At 44.7% G+C, this 6,375-nt stretch overlaps 1 pseudogene; it reads right to left on the reverse strand.

The window, feature by feature from the left end:
- Positions 1-5,205: 5,205 nt before the first annotated feature.
- Positions 5,206-6,005, reverse strand: LOC126297974 (uncharacterized; annotated as a pseudogene).
- Positions 6,006-6,375: the final 370 nt, after the last annotated feature.

Below are 6,375 nucleotides of genomic sequence, written 5' to 3' on the forward strand. Positions count from 1 at the left end.
TTATCTTCACTAACCCTGCAAGAATCGCCAGTTTTGTTATCCCGCGTTTATTCTCCGGTTGCTGGCAAAAATTTTCTGTCAAAATTTCATTTTCTTGGGTACACCAAGAAGATTAATATGTAATCTTTCATACCTGTTAATCGTTTATTTCCACTCTGGTAGTATGAATCTACGAATTTCGCAAATAATTATAACAACGCTGACCATTTGCACATCCATCCACTAACGTAAACAAACAGCGATTGGCATTCACCAGTTCGGATTTATTCGGCTCACCTCATATAGCCCCGCCCCTTTTGTCTGCAGGAAAGTTTTTTATTTCTGGAGCCGACGGGAATTCCCCAGAGACATCACGTACACTATGCAAACATTCAAAAATCAACTTATGATTTGTTCAGAAATCAGTCTAGCATGTGTGCTGGATGCTAGGCGCTTTGTGAAACAAGTTTCTTTTTCTTCCAGAATACAAATTTGGCGTCCCGTGAAATTGCCGCCCGGGGCAGAACTCCAGTTTGTTCCACCCCTCCCCCCCCCCCCCCCCCCAGATCCGGGTCAGCGTATACCCCAAAAGATAAAACCAAGGAATTTTGAAGAAGTTTCAAGGTCCATACCAGGTAGTGGAGACGACTTCGCCGGTCAGTGTCAAGTCCAGTTACTGATAGAAACATCGGTTGCACATGTTAGTCGAGTTAAACCTTTCAAGGATGCAGCTGAGGCGTTACCACAAATAACTGCAATATTACTATAGAAAAATAAATTACTATGTGTAACTAGAGTAACACAGAGCATACCTTATAAGCTTAGGTCTAGAGATAAGTGACAAAATAGCAGTGTATTGTGTTTAAATTTGTCTTCTGTCACTTAGATTACCATACTTTTTTAGTCTACTATAGTAGTTTTCTATGAAATACACTTTTAACCTGAGGAGGGAAGGGATTCATGGGAATTACTTTCTATTACGTAAAGCAGAGATGATTAAAATCCAACCGTTGGAGCTGTCTTGTCCTCACAACAACCAGACCTACTTCTCACAAGCGATCATGTGAAATTCAATCGTTCGTGTGAAATATGGAAATACCAGAATGTAAAAAAGTGGTATCAATGCCGCAACCACATACTCAGCGGGTTGACAAGCACGTTTTCGCAAGAGACAGTAACGGCGAACTAGGAATTGCTACAATAATAAGACATTTACGGGGATGATAAATATAGAGTTAATACAATATGGATTATTAGTCAATTGAACCAAGCGTGATACAGCCGGAACACAGTTGCACCTTCCTGAATAAAACTTTAGATCCCACTTAACATCAGGCAATATGTGAATTAGTCACTGCAGAAAGAGGACAAATTTCGGGTGATCAAATGTTACAGCTTGTGAACAAGTGTCAAGAGCAGCACGAACAAAATATCATAGTCAGTGTATCAACGACTACTGTTACGGTGATATTAGCCTTTATTTGTGCCATATACTTTAATCTCAGAAAGAGAATAAACCGTGTATGAAATTCATTTCGAATGGATTCCTACCAGTAAGAGACGTAAAATGTTAAAAAAAAGCTAACTAAAAAAATAATATTGAGCTAGGAAAAGATTTTCTTATTAGTGAAAAGAACAAAAGGATCAAAGCAGATATAAATAAATAAGATAGTAACCAAACAAACAGAGAAAGCTTAATTCGGAACAAATTTCATTTAAGTGGAGGGGTAAGTTACGCGGTTATGAATGAAACGGGAGAGTAAAATTTACTAAGTTCCAAGAGCTGGCATTGCTCAAATCAGGTTGAAGTGTCAACAGCTGCCAACCAGAATGCGTGAATGTTTCAGTACTATTAATCAGTCAGGAAGAGAGCAACGTCGACACTCTTAAGCGAGACTGTGAGCAGACTGTGCAGTAAATCGTAAGTAGAGTGCAAATCAAACTGCCTTCATAACATTATGTAAGAAATACTAGATAGGACGCAACATCGCCTAGGAGGGGTTTCGGAACTGAAGTCTACTGACGACTCGAGAAGCGCAGAACCAATTAGGTCATTATGAATGACGTCGTAGAGTGGAGTCTCTCCTCGACAACATAAATACTCCATCCCACTGGCCTTGAGCACTCGATCAGTGGAACCGATAGCGTTCATATCATTTGCATCCGATTCTATGGTTATGGTATGATACCATCTTGTGCGTGTTTTGGTGTTGGTCTTACCTTGCTGCCTTATGAAAAGATCAGCTATCCGTAGCCACAGATTACGAAGTCCAGCATCCAGTACTGAAGCCAGAATAGCAACCAGCGCTGATGGGTAGTCCTGGATGTCTACCAACATGTCTCAGGCCCAGGGCAGAAGCTGGCCTAAAGCTCCAGCATCGCCCAAGTCTGACAGCCCAGGCATCGGACATGGATGTCCACCCGACGGAAAATGCAAGGAGTCATCTGGAAGGGATTGAGTACTTCCAGAAACGGCGTATGATTCAAACATATACACTCCTGGGAATGGAAAAAAGAACACATTGACACCGGTGTGTCAGGCCCACCATACTTGCTCCGGACACTGCGAGAGGGCTGTACAAGCAATGATCACACGCACGGCACAGCGGACACACCAGGAACCGCGGTGTTGGCCGTCGAATGGCGCTAGCTGCGCAGCATTTGTGCACCGCCGCCGTCATTGTCAGCCAGTTTGCCGTGGCATACGGAGCTCCATCGCAGTCTTTAACACTGGTAGCATGCAGCGACAGCGTGGACGTGAACCGTATGTGCAGTTGACGGACTTTGAGCGAGGGCGTATAGTGGGCATGCGGGAGGCCGGGTGGACGTACCGCCGAATTGCTCAACACGTGGGGCGTGAGGTCTCCACAGTACATCGATGTTGTCGCCAGTGGTCGGCGGAAGGTGCACGTGCCCGTCGACCTGGGACCGGACCGCAGCGACGCACGGATGCACGCCAAGACCGTAGGATCCTACGCAGTGCCGTAGGGGACCGCACCACCACTTCCCAGCAAATTAGGGACACTGTTGCTCCTGGGGTATCGGCGAGGACCATTCGCAACCGTCTCCATGAAGCTGGGCTACGGTCCCGCACACCGTTAGGCCGTCTTTCGCTCACGCCCCAACATCGTGCAGCCCGCCTCCAGTGGTGTCGCGACAGGCGTGAATGGAGGGACGAATGGAGACGTGTCGTCTTCAGCGATGAGAGTCGCTTCTGCCTTGGTGCCAATGATGGTCGTATGCGTGTTTGGCGCCGTGCAGGTGAGCGCCACAATCAGGACTGCATACGACCGAGGCACACAGGGCCAACACCCGGCATCATGGTGTGGGGAGCGATCTCCTACACTGGCCGTACACCTCTGGTGATCGTCGAGGGGACACTGAATAGTGCACGGTACATCCAAACCATCATCGAACCCATCGTTCTACCATTCCTAGACCGGCAAGGGAACTTGCTGTTCCAACAGGACAATGCACGTCCGCATGTATCTCGTGCCACCCAACGTGCTCTAGAAGGTGTAAGTCAACTACCCTGGCCAGCAAGATTTCCGGATCTGTCCCCCATTGAGCATGTTTGGGACTGGATGAAGCGTCGTCTCACGCGGTCTGCACGTCCAGCACGAACGCTGGTCCAACTGAGGCGCCAGGTGGAAATGGCATGGCAAGCCGTTCCACAGGACTATATCCAGCATCTCTACGATCGTCTCCATGGGAGAATAGCAGCCTGCATTGCTGCGAAAGGTGGATATACACTGTACTAGTGCCGACATTGTGCATGCTCTGTTGCCTGTGTCTATGTGCCTGTGGTTCTGTCAGTGTGATCATGTGATGTATCTGACCCCAGGAATGTGTCAATAAAGTTTCCCCTTCCTGGGACAATGAATTCACGGTGTTCTTATTTCAATTTCCAGGATTGTATGTCGCACGCTCCGCTATCTCGAAGCAGGTCTACTGACGGCCTGTGCTTACCTCGCTAGTGGGCAGCTAACTCCCACACCAGCCTCTCACTGAGTTCAGGTCTAAGTTGACACGGCGTCCTCTGTAGCCTTGAGTCCGCTATTGGATTCAGCGGATTCCTCTCTGGATTATGTGGCCACCCGCAGTCACAGAAGACAAGGCGACCTCTTTTATTCTGTGTAATAAATGGAATAATCTTGAATAGTGTTTTTCTTTGCATCTAATGACGTCACGCAGGTCCTCAGTCTGCATCCTGGCAAAACAGTAGGGGTTTCTAGCCCGGCAGTGCGCGATCACTACAGAATCCGTAAGTTGAAGTTCTCATCACAGTGTAAGTGACATACACACATGGGCACACGTAGACAGGTGTGCCATGGAAACTATCAACCCTAGCCCAGAGACATGTACGGGCAAGCTCTGCTTATTGCACAAAGTTAATGGGGTCTGGTTGCTCATTTGCATAGTATCAGCTGTAGGCTAACTCTCAATCGCTTGGCGTTTGATGGCTCTGCATACAGCTTGTGAGGCTGTTTGCTTGTTGATGATATGTGACTGCATCACATCACTTTTTACCTACTATTCGCAATCAATGAGTGTGAAATCAGCGCTTTCCCCATATGTGTGAATTCTTAATGAGGTGACGAAAGCGAATTGACTGTACATCTCTACTTAAGATACAAGGCTTGCAGCTAATATTCTTACTTAGATTATTCTTCTTTTTGTTCTTGCAACCCTTCATGATTTGGACAATACACCTCCCGTACTGAGGGAAGATTCACCCTCGAATCTTAAGACACTAATTTTACACTTCTTTGTTTTATAGGTTACATTGATGTGCACATACGCATAATGAAAACGTGGGATTGTCTTTTCTTTTTACGTATAAATATACATTCATAGATTTTTTCCACCGTTACAATTAATATATCCTTGTAATGCAAATATACACAATAAGCAATCACATCTTCTACAATATAATTCTGTAATCTTGTGTATTTGGTGATGAAGCACTGGAATTAGGAATACTTTCAAGAAGGGGTGCACTATTGAGATTTTTCCATGAATTGGATCATAGTTCACACACACATGGTCGTAACACTTCTCTTCTTTCCATCTTCTACACTGGATGCTGCATCTCAGGTGTCTAAGCGTCACTCCCATCATTACGAGGTTGGTGTTAGTCGCTAACACGTAAATGGTAATATGTGTTTTCCCATTCGATCTTTCAGTTTCTCCTACTCTTTTATGTCACCATAACTTATTTTATAATTAATGCATCTGCTGCTCTATCTCTTTTAAGTCTTCAGAGTGATGTATGTTCGTAGATGCAGGGAACTCTAATTCTCCGTCTTCATCACTAACTGCCTGTACTTTAGTTTTGGATGGGGCCTCCTTCATGGATCTGCTAATATTAGGTAGTGTGTCTTGGAGGGCTCGCTCATTTTGTATTATCTGCTGGGTATGCAGTATAGTCTGCTCGCCGTATCCCGTACACTTTCCTAAGAATGTCAGTTTACCTGTCCCTTTCACAGTTGTGTCTATTGGTTCATGACTCTCACATAACAGTGTTATTCTTTCCTCTCTGGGGGCTACATAGATCCATTCATTCGATACCAGGGGTGTCCAAATTCTATTTGTGGTCGACATTATTTTCGTGATACAGTTATCTGGAAACTCTGTCTAACAAGGGGTGTGCTCTTGTGTGGTTTTAATCACAAATGTGTACTTGCATACCTTTTGGGCTTGTGCTACTGTTTTGCAATCTAGTTGTTCCGGTTGTATGGCAGCATTTTGTTGTTTGGCATAGGCCTTCGAAAGGTGTAGGTGAGTCAAATATAAGTACCAGTCTTCCTTACTATTATTCAGAGGAACCAATATCCGTTCTCTTCTTTAAGGTCTAGTGGAAACTTCCTGTTGCCGATGCCGTCCCTAATTAACCAGAAGTATCCTATCAACTGTGAGAGGTTCATAATATGAGGTGCTAATAGTCCTTTCTTTGCATTCACAATGGTTGCTAGTAAGCGTTCTCATTCTGCTCTTACTTCTTGGAATATTACTGTCAACTGCATTATCTGCTCATTAAACACTGTCTCTAAGGTAAGGCCTCCAACCTATGATATGTATTGTTCCGAAACTTAAGACACTTCTTTTTTCATTTTCTCCAGATTGATCCACAGGATATTGGTGTACCTTTACCGACTCTCTTCTGTGTTGTTAAAGTTAGTTACTGTGGATTTCACTATTGTTAATTCATCCTGGATTAGGTGCAATAGTTGCATCTGTTCCTCTTCCCCTGATTTATTCCGGTCACAAGGTACTCTACGTCCAGTCCGTTTTATGTGCCAAATAAAAGTTTTCTGGCCAATCCTACAAAGTTCATGAGTCCTTGCTTAGGCTGCGGTTCATGATGTGTTAGCTGCTTAATTAATGGCTGTGATT

The sequence above is a fragment of the Schistocerca gregaria genome, chromosome X, assembly GCF_023897955.1.
Source record: "Schistocerca gregaria isolate iqSchGreg1 chromosome X, iqSchGreg1.2, whole genome shotgun sequence".
NCBI lineage: Eukaryota > Metazoa > Arthropoda > Insecta > Orthoptera > Acrididae > Schistocerca > Schistocerca gregaria.